This window comes from Salvia miltiorrhiza, chromosome 3, assembly GCF_028751815.1.
Source record: "Salvia miltiorrhiza cultivar Shanhuang (shh) chromosome 3, IMPLAD_Smil_shh, whole genome shotgun sequence".
In the NCBI taxonomy this organism is placed as follows: Eukaryota; Viridiplantae; Streptophyta; class Magnoliopsida; order Lamiales; family Lamiaceae; genus Salvia; species Salvia miltiorrhiza.
In genome coordinates, this window is record NC_080389.1 from 25,679,630 (window position 1) to 25,690,091 (window position 10,462).

At 40.3% G+C, this 10,462-nt stretch overlaps 1 long non-coding RNA gene across 1 annotated transcript; it reads left to right on the forward strand.

The window, feature by feature from the left end:
• Window positions 1-1,843: 1,843 nt before the first annotated feature.
• On the forward strand, window positions 1,844-8,899 carry LOC131013929 (uncharacterized). Its single transcript, XR_009097908.1, has 3 exons — window positions 1,844-1,918; window positions 2,001-2,031; window positions 8,751-8,899. It is a non-coding gene; the product is annotated as an uncharacterized LOC131013929 (long non-coding RNA).
• The last annotated feature ends 1,563 nt before the right edge of the window (window positions 8,900-10,462 follow it).

Here is a 10,462-nt window from a genome sequence, read left to right on the forward strand (position 1 = left end):
AACATTAGCGGAGAGCTCTCAACAAAAGTCGGTGCGTGGAAAGAGAGTTGAGGCCAGCGCTGTGACGAACCAGTTTGAGATGCAGAAACAATTGGCCTCAATCATGCGCGAAGTACAGCAGCTCAAGATGAGCCATACGGAAGCTGCACCTGTCCCTGCGCAGAGCATAAATTGTACTCAAAGCAATGGTGGATGGAGAGGTCAACACCAAAGGAATTTTCAGCCTGCTCAACAATTCCAGAATGCTCCACAACCGCCAATGCCTCCTCAAAAACAGTCCCTGGAAGAGACTATGCAGGCTTTTATGGAGGTTAGTAAGCAAAATTTTGAGATGACCAAGCAAAGTATGGAGTCGCAGGCTGCCACTATCAAACGCCTCGAGACAACTGTGGGACAACTGTCGGGCGCGCTGGACCAGCTACAACAGCAGCAGAGCCAAACTCATCAAGCGCTAGCTCTGGCGAGGATGCCAGAGCAAACTAGGCTGCCAGCTCTGGCTTGGCAGCCAGAGCAGAGGAGAAGGATGACAGAGCAGAGGAGAGCGCCGGAGTTGATAAGGCCAGAGCAGAAACTTCACAAATCAAGTACGCCATATCAACCACCGAAGCCCAGCCCGCCTCTGCCACCATCAATTGTTGATCCAACCCAACCATTGCCAAAGAAAGAAGATCCAGGGAGTTTCATTATTGGTATTGGTTTTGGTCGAGCTGGAGAATTCACGGGCATGTTAGACTTGGGTGCGGCAGTCAATTTGATGCCGTATGCTATTTTTCAGAAGTTGGGCAGGAAGGAAGAGGAGCTTAAAAGCACAAAAATAAGACTTCAACTAGCTGATGGGGCATATTGTAGCACTCGTGGTATTTTAAAAGATGTTGAAGTCATGGTGAGAGGAATCATGGTGCTAGCCGATTTCGTGGTGCTCGAGGCAGGACATGGCATTATAGGCAAGAATGGGCAACTTGTTCTACTTGGTCGGCCTTTTATGGCTACTACCCAGACGCGCATTGATGTGGGTTCTGGAACTTTGAGCATGGCCGGGTCTGGTAGATCAGTAACATTCTCCGTTTTTAATAAAAAGCCTGTTATTTCTAACTCTTCTATGCATATTTGTTCTCTTGTTGAGATTGCTAACCAGGAGGAAGAAGTAGAAATTTTCAGAGCTAACTGTCTTACTCCATCCATGCCGATTCCGCCAGCGCTGACTATACCAGCTCTGCCGCTGGAGGACAGAGCAGAAATTCTTCGAACAGCTCAGAACAGCATGCGCCAGAATTTTGCTAAGAAGAAGCTGATGTGCACCAGCCCGGAAGAGGACAAAATTATACAAAATTTTCTTGATAAATTGCAGGATGAGGAGGCCATTTGTAATGACCCGACTTTTAATTGAGGATTTAAAATCTTCTAATGACAGATTAAGGATTTATTATGACAATTAGGGTTCGGCATCCATTAATAAAATATGGACTTATATGAATTTGATGATTTATATACGTGATGATTTATTTTCAATGGATGATGCACTCAAATTATATTTTGAGTCCATTAATCTATTACTGAGAATTTAACATTGAAGTGTTAATTATAGATCTTTTAATTGATTGTTAAAGTGAGCATATGCGATTATTTAATTTATTTAAATGGCAAGCTCAATTAGATTTTATACTTCAAATGAGGATTTTGGCTTATATGTATTAACGTATTTATATGAGTTTCAGACTTCATAATTATGCAAGACAAAAAGTCCACAGTCATACATAGTAGGCTGGAAAAAAAAAATCCATGTTCATACTAAAGCTGAAGAATTTCCACGATCCTCACCAACCCATTTTTCTTTTATAATCTACACCATTTTTCACCCAAACCTCACCACTTCACCATTTCTAAATTCTGCAGTCTCAATTTCACACAGCAAGTTAAGGTAATAGAATGAGGATATTCATCTCTTTCAATTTTTTTTCACAACTGACGTTTCTAATCTTAGTGATAAACAAAATCTGCAGAAATAAATATCTTCCACCACACCTATTCAAGGTATCATCGCCTTCTTGATTTCAATTTTCAGAGAACCACCAAGGGAACTACCAATTCATACACGGCTGTTTTCACAACATGTTTACATATGCACATATGAACTGAAACTTTTAATTGAGTGTTTAATTTGCAAGAAAAGAAATTCAGATTTGATTAAGCAATTACAGTTTGAGAATGATATGTGCTAAGAAAAACCCTATGCTATGTGTGAACTGATTTGAGGCTTGAACCCCTGCTGTGTGTGTGAGTCGAGGTCAGGGGACGGTGTTTAGCCCTATTTTGTGATGAATCTCAGGGTGTTTACGTGTTATATTGACTTTTATTTTGGTCTCTTTCACTTAAGAGTTGAATGATTTGAGCTTTTGTGCTAATTTTGTTGTTTCAGGATTTTGTGCTCACATTGATTGATATGTGAACAAAAGTAAAGTCAGAATTTAGTTGATTGGTCTAAAGAAGAATCGAAGTTCGTCTCGATATGAGTTCGTAGGCGAAAACGGATCTAAAATCCGACTTCAAACGAGGGAGAACGGACCAAAACAAAAACGCTGCGCATTGCAGTCTGCGAATGGCATACACGGCGCCGCCGTGGGACGGCGGCCGCCGTCCCTGGGCGCGTTTTTTTCCGTTTAAAAGACGAATTTTAGGGTTTTTCACACCACTCTCGACCCCAGCAGCCTCCTAGGCGATTTCCACTTGTTTTCTCTTAGTTTTAGAGTAGTTAAACCATCAACAAACATCTTTTGGCTTGTAGATTGAAGATCATGTTAGTTTTCATTACATCGGATTGAAGTTTCGGATTGTTCTCGCTGTAAGAATTCAGTTTATGTTTTCTTTGGATTGAATGCTAGTTTATTTCCTTTGCGTAGATTATTATTGCTTCGAGTTTACTTGATGAATTAGTTGTTCTTTATTCTCGCCTAGATAATCGTTGTTTATGATTTATTGAATTACCTAATGCTTTCTAGATTGCTAGTTAGAACCCTAGGTTTATTAGTTCCCTGCGTTCTTAATCTGCTTCCTATTTTCGCCTAGATAGATTTATATGCTTTCTGTTGATTCTGCATTAGATAATTTTACAAGCTTTATTTAATTACGCCTAGATTTAAAGAGAGAGTGTCAGACCCAACTACCCGATTAGAGTGTTTAGGTTTCCTTTCCTGTTTCCTGTGAGTAGCACGATCGAAGCCCTGCTAAGCCTTCCTTGAGAGACGACTTGAGTCACCTTACCGCCCTAGGACGACTGTTTGTTGATCCTATGGGTACCTTTTTGTTGTGTTTTTGGGCTTTCTTGTGTGGGGCAAATGGTCTCCTTTATCTTGATTGTTGCTTGGCTTCAAGTAATAATGCACACTTTGATGATTTGTTCACAAGTAAATTTCATGAATTGTGTTGGCTTGGTTGCTATCTTTGTCTCTCAGGCTATGCATGTTCCTCACTTGATGTAAGTTGTTTAATGTTTTGGATGCAACACCCTTATGAGCTATTCTTGACGTGATTTGTCCGGTAGATGCTAGAGGGAATGTTTTCATTGTGATAGCCTACGATCTTATCCCTTGAGTTTGAATGTTGGTTTGTTGTTAAGTTTTCTATAGCTCTGGGTCTCTGCTCCTCTGACGGTAGTGTTATGAGCATGGGAAACCACGTGAGAACATTTTGGATTACCTCCAAAAGTGTTGATCTCACGAAAGTTGGCCTATCTATTGAGAATAAAATAACATCACCTTGAAAAGAAAGATGTATAAAATTGAGTTTTGGTTTGATTGTTTATCATCTTCAAGGGAAATGGGATTTGATTATAAAGGCAATCACATTAGGAAACTCACTTCTAGCGGAGAATCGGGTTTGATCGGATTGAATTGTATCACGTTGTTGTTGCTTCTTAAAATCTTAACAATGAACATCTCGTGAGGAATGTAATGGCTAAGAGACTTAGATTGGTTGGAGATGTGAATGGTGAGGAAGTTTTCTTGTGAACTATCATTTGGTGTCGTGACTTTGCTTGAGGACAAGCAAAGGATCAAGTGTGGGAGGGTTGTTTAGCCCTATTTTGTGATGAATCTCTGGGTGTTTACGTGTTATATTGACTTTTATTTTGGTCTCTTTCACTTAAGAGTTGAATGATTTGAGCTTTTGTGCTAATTTTGTTGTTTCAGGATTTTGTGCTCACATTGATTGATATGTGAACAAAAGTAAAGTCAGAATTTAGTTGATTGGTCTGAAGAAGAATCGAAGTTCGTCTCGATATGAGTTCGTAGGCGAAAACGGATCTAAAATCCGACTTCAAACGAGGGAGAACGGACCAAAACAAAAACGCTGCGCATTGCAGTCTGCGAATGGCATACACGGCGCCGCCGTGGGACGGCGGCCGCCGTCCCTGGGCGCGTTTTTTCCGTTTAAAAGACGAATTTTAGGGTTTTTCACACCACTCTCGACCCCAGCAGCCTCCTAGGCGATTTCCACTTGTTTTCTCTTAGTTTTAGAGTAGTTAAACCATCAACAAACATCTTTTGGCTTGTAGATTGAAGATCATGTTAGTTTTCATTACATCGGATTGAAGTTTCGGATTGTTCTCGCTGTAAGAATTCAGTTTATGTTTTCTTTGGATTGAATGCTAGTTTATTTCCTTTGCGTAGATTATTATTGCTTCGAGTTTACTTGATGAATTAGTTGTTCTTTATTCTCGCCTAGATAATCATTGTTTATGATTTATTGAATTACCTAATGCTTTCTAGATTGCTAGTTAGAACCCTAGGTTTATTAGTTCCCTGCGTTCTTAATCTGCTTCCTATTTTCGCCTAGATAGATTTATATGCTTTCTGTTGATTCTGCATTAGATAATTTTACAAGCTTTATTTAATTACGCCTAGATTTAAAGAGAGAGTGTCAGACCCAACTACCCGATTAGAGTGTTTAGGTTTCCTTTCCTGTTTCCTGTGAGTAGCACGATCGAAGCCCTGCTAAGCCTTCCTTGAGAGACGACTTGAGTCACCTTACCGCCCTAGGACGACTGTTTGTTGATCCTATGGGTACCTTTTTGTTGTGTTTTTGGGCTTTCTTGTGTGGGGCAAATGGTCTCCTTTATCTTGATTGTTGCTTGGCTTCAAGTAATAATGCACACTTTGATGATTTGTTCACAAGTAAATTTCATGAATTGTGTTGGCTTGGTTGCTATCTTTGTCTCTCAGGCTATGCATGTTCCTCACTTGATGTAAGTTGTTTAATGTTTTGGATGCAACACCCTTATGAGCTATTCTTGACGTGATTTGTCCGGTAGATGCTAGAGGGAATGTTTTCATTGTGATAGCCTACGATCTTATCCCTTGAGTTTGAATGTTGGTTTGTTGTTAAGTTTTCTATAGCTCTGGGTCTCTGCTCCTCTGACGGTAGTGTTATGAGCATGGGAAACCACGTGAGAACATTTTGGATTACCTCCAAAAGTGTTGATCTCACGAAAGTTGGCCTATCTATTGAGAATAAAATAACATCACCTTGAAAAGAAAGATGTATAAAATTGAGTTTTGGTTTGATTGTTTATCATCTTCAAGGGAAATGGGATTTGATTATAAAGGCAATCACATTAGGAAACTCACTTCTAGCGGAGAATCGGGTTTGATCGGATTGAATTGTATCACGTTGTTGTTGCTTCTTAAAATCTTAACAATGAACATCTCGTGAGGAATGTAATGGCTAAGAGACTTAGATTGGTTGGAGATGTGAATGGTGAGGAAGTTTTCTTGTGAACTATCATTTGGTGTCGTGACTTTGCTTGAGGACAAGCAAAGGATCAAGTGTGGGAGGGTTGTTTAGCCCTATTTTGTGATGAATCTCTGGGTGTTTACGTGTTATATTGACTTTTATTTTGGTCTCTTTCACTTAAGAGTTGAATGATTTGAGCTTTTGTGCTAATTTTGTTGTTTCAGGATTTTGTGCTCACATTGATTGATATGTGAACAAAAGTAAAGTCAGAATTTAGTTGATTGGTCTGAAGAAGAATCGAAGTTCGTCTCGATATGAGTTCGTAGGCGAAAACGGATCTAAAATCCGACTTCAAACGAGGGAGAACGGACCAAAACAAAAACGCTGCGCATTGCAGTCTGCGAATGGCATACACGGCGCCGCCGTGGGACGGCGGCCGCCGTCCCTGGGCGCGTTTTTTTCCGTTTAAAAGACGAATTTTAGGGTTTTTCACACCACTCTCGACCCCAGCAGCCTCCTAGGCGATTTCCACTTGTTTTCTCTTAGTTTTAGAGTAGTTAAACCATCAACAAACATCTTTTGGCTTGTAGATTGAAGATCATGTTAGTTTTCATTACATCGGATTGAAGTTTCGGATTGTTCTCGCTGTAAGAATTCAGTTTATGTTTTCTTTGGATTGAATGCTAGTTTATTTCCTTTGCGTAGATTATTATTGCTTCGAGTTTACTTGATGAATTAGTTGTTCTTTATTCTCGCCTAGATAATCATTGTTTATGATTTATTGAATTACCTAATGCTTTCTAGATTGCTAGTTAGAACCCTAGGTTTATTAGTTCCCTGCGTTCTTAATCTGCTTCCTATTTTCGCCTAGATAGATTTATATGCTTTCTGTTGATTCTGCATTAGATAATTTTACAAGCTTTATTTAATTACGCCTAGATTTAAAGAGAGAGTGTCAGACCCAACTACCCGATTAGAGTGTTTAGGTTTCCTTTCCTGTTTCCTGTGAGTAGCACGATCGAAGCCCTGCTAAGCCTTCCTTGAGAGACGACTTGAGTCACCTTACCGCCCTAGGACGGCGACGGAGCCGCGGTGGCTTCCGATCTGCCAAAGAGGGGAAAGGAGATGAGTATTTCAGATTTTAATTTAGAAAAGGGAAAAAGATGAGGAAAAGAAAAAGAAAATGAGAATAGGGAGATAGGGTTTACCTGGCTGTCGGCGATCGACGGCTCCTGGCCGTGAGCCCACCGGCGAAGGAGAGGAGGCGGCGGCACAGCAGGGGCTGTGTCCGTGCGTCTGTTTCCAGGGAAAGAATTGAGACGGGAGAGAGAGAGAGATAGAGGGAGGGGAGGAAAGGCGGTGGCCGTGGTCTTGACGCGGTAGCGGATCTGCCGCGAGGACGACGGAGGCACCGGCGGCGGCACACCGCTTTGACAGCGGCGTACGTCCTGTTTACGGCAGATAGATAGATAGAGGCGAGAGGGTGAGAGAGGACGAGAGTTCAGGGGAGGAGCGAGAGGCAGCAGCCGCGCCGCTCGCCGGCGGTGGCGGCCGCGTTGAACGGCAGGCGGACAGAGGGAGTCCGAGAGAGAGAGATGAGAGGGTGAGGCTGAATGTGTGTGTTTGAGTGTGTTCTAGTGTGTGTTAATTAGGTTGAAGATGAAGTATGGGCTTTGGGCTTCTTTAATTGAATTATTGGACCTTTTCTTATCTATTGGGCCTTTTACAAATAAAATCTGATGGACCCTTTAATTTAATTGTTTGGGCCTTACTCAAAGAAAAATATGATGGACTTAATTTATCTAATTAATTTGGGCTTATATCCATTTAAATTATTTGAGCTCTTAATAATTAATTTAAATTGAGCTTGATTAATTTAATTATATATTAACCTTTAAATTAATTAAATAAATAGAGTTCTTTTAATTCAAGTATTTATAAATGGACTTTAAAATAAAATATTTTGAGTTAAACTCTTAATTGTTGAATTCTTTTCAAATGACCTATTATTATGGATTATTTGAAAATTATTAAATGAATTACGTATGAGAAAGCATGATTTATGATGATATAATTTGTCTATGTGATATGTTAAGTGATTTGTTATTAAATGACAGAATATTTGACTTGATGGCATGAGTAGAATGAGTTATGATTGATGCGCATGTTGATGTTCGAATAAACGATTTCGAACCTAAATGTTAGTTATGTGATAGATGTTTTGAGTTTAAGGTTTTGAACGAGACAAGATTAATATGGATGCTAGAACCCTAAAATCATTAAAGGAGATAGTTTAGTTTAGAGACCTATCTTCCTTTCTTACACGACTTTCTTCTCGAACTTATCGACTCTTCATCAATAAAGGTCCAGACGGGAAGTGAAAGCTAAAGAAGGAGGTAACTCTACGCCCCTAGTGGGAACGGAATGAGGTGGGCTTTCTTAAAACACGTATATAGAGATCCCCTGCATACAGGCCTCTTATACGAAATGAAATGAATGACATGATATAACTGTGATATTTTAAATGGTAAATGGTTCTTATTAAATGAAATGTTTATGGAAATGATCAAATGATGAATGGTTCTTTATGAAATGAATGAAATGTTTATGAATGATTGTCTGCCAAAAATGTTTATGTTTTATGTATGTATCCTATCTGTGTTGGTTCGCCAACTATAAAGGAAATCGAATTCGGACCCTACGCTAGACGAAGGTTTGCTAGTAAGGGTTAACGTGTACACCCATGGAGACTGTGTGTCGCTTGCGACCGGTCTTGGCGTCCGTGGAAGGAGGCCTCCTTCCCGGCGCGTAAAAGGAACAGATATGGATCATATAGACCGAAAATGGGATGCGCATCCAACTTTATGAAATGAAAGAAAATGTTTAGTAAGCACAGGTCCTTCAAGTAAAACCCTGTGTGTTACTGTTGGCAGTACAATAAATGATATAAAATGTTATATTTCCGGCATATGTTCACTGAGTATTTTTACTCAGCCCTGCATGTTGTTTTCCCTAATGTGCAGGTTGAGCGGGTGATGGAATGGAGTGGAGTTGAGCGGATGTACCTTTTGACATAAAATAATAATGTAACCTTGAGTATACATCTTCATATGTATATCTCACACGTATTTCCGCTGAAAGATACTCTGATTATGATAATGTTTTATTTTAAGTATGATACTCTTTTGTTGAGTAATCCACTTCGACGGGCCTTCCTGAACGAATGTCTTGATTTTGCCCAAGTGATCAGTTATGATCCTAGTGTTATATAATAAATGTCTCTTTTCGTAAAATGTTTGATTGTTAAGTAAATGCCCCTTTCTTTCCCCGCTTCTTAATCCCCTTCCCGAGTCATAACTCCGGTTAAACCATCCTTAGGGATTGCGGGCTGTGACACCATTGAAGATCAATTTTTGGCCAAGCTTCCACTCGACGTTAATGCCGTTCATGAGGTACCAACTACCGTGGAAGAGGATGCAACCGTTAAGGAAGAACGGGCTGATGTGCTGCCGTGCAAGGATAATGTCGTGCTAAGAGTACAGAGTGCACGGGCCTTGGAAGAAAAGAAAGAGGAGAGATCTCGACCTAGCTCTTGGTTTGAGAGAATGATGAATGTGATGAGCTCTGCTTGCTCACTAAGAGGACCCGCAGCTGAACTGGAGGATGATGTGCTTTCACGAGGACTAAGTCAGCTGATGTTTCATAGCGATTTTGGTTAAGGGATCCTCTAAGTCGGGCTGGAGACTCTAACTCTAGCGCTTGGTGGGAGGCAACCCACCGTTGGTTTGTTTTTAGTTGTTGTTTTTCGTGTGTTTTTGTTTGTTTTCCGTTGTTTGTTTCGTGTTTTTCCTAGGTTTCGGTTGCTTTGCGGATACTATGGCATTTTTTCTCCGCGCTGCACTTTATCACCACTACAGCCTCGCCAGCGCGTCTCTGCACTTTTCCGCGCCGCACTTCTCTCAACGTGGCAACTCTCTGCTCTGCACAGACCGTAAATCCCCCTATTCACCACCTCGCACGATGCTTCAGTTTCTCAATGCCGATAATCAGGGACGTTTTCTCAACTCTATTCTTATTTCTTTTGTGCCCTGAGGACATGGCATGCTTTAAGTGTGGGGGGGTGTTTTATTGTGTATATATTGTCAATTGGGCAAAATTGATTTTTCTATGCTTAGTTTTTGGTCTCGAATCTTGCTAATTTATATGAATTTGTGGAAGAGTAGATGGTTTTCGATGCGAGTTTCGGGTTTGTAAATGAATGGTGGTTATTCTTGTTTTACTCTTGATATATGTTTCTTGATTGTGCAAAGAATTTGAGTTTTGTTGCAACATGATTGTAAGTAAGTAAACGTGATTTGTCCGGTAGATGCTAGAAGGAGTGTTGTCATTGTGATTGCCTACGATCGTATCTTATCTGTGAAATGTGAAAAATGTTGGACGAATTGCCAACCTCAAATTGCCAGCTCTGAAACATCTGGCCTGTTCTAAAACGTGACAGCTCTGAGTCTCTGCTCCTCTAGTCTAACTATGAGCATGGGAAACCACGTGAAAAGACTTTGGATTACATCCAAATGGTTTTTATTTCGCGAATTATGGCTCAACTGTCGAAAATCTCAAGCACACAAAGTGTGAAAAATGGTGATATTAATTATAAAGGCGATCACATTAGGGAATTCACTTCTAGCGGAGAATTGGGTCTGATCGAATTGCTTACATTACTCTTTTGTTGCTTCTT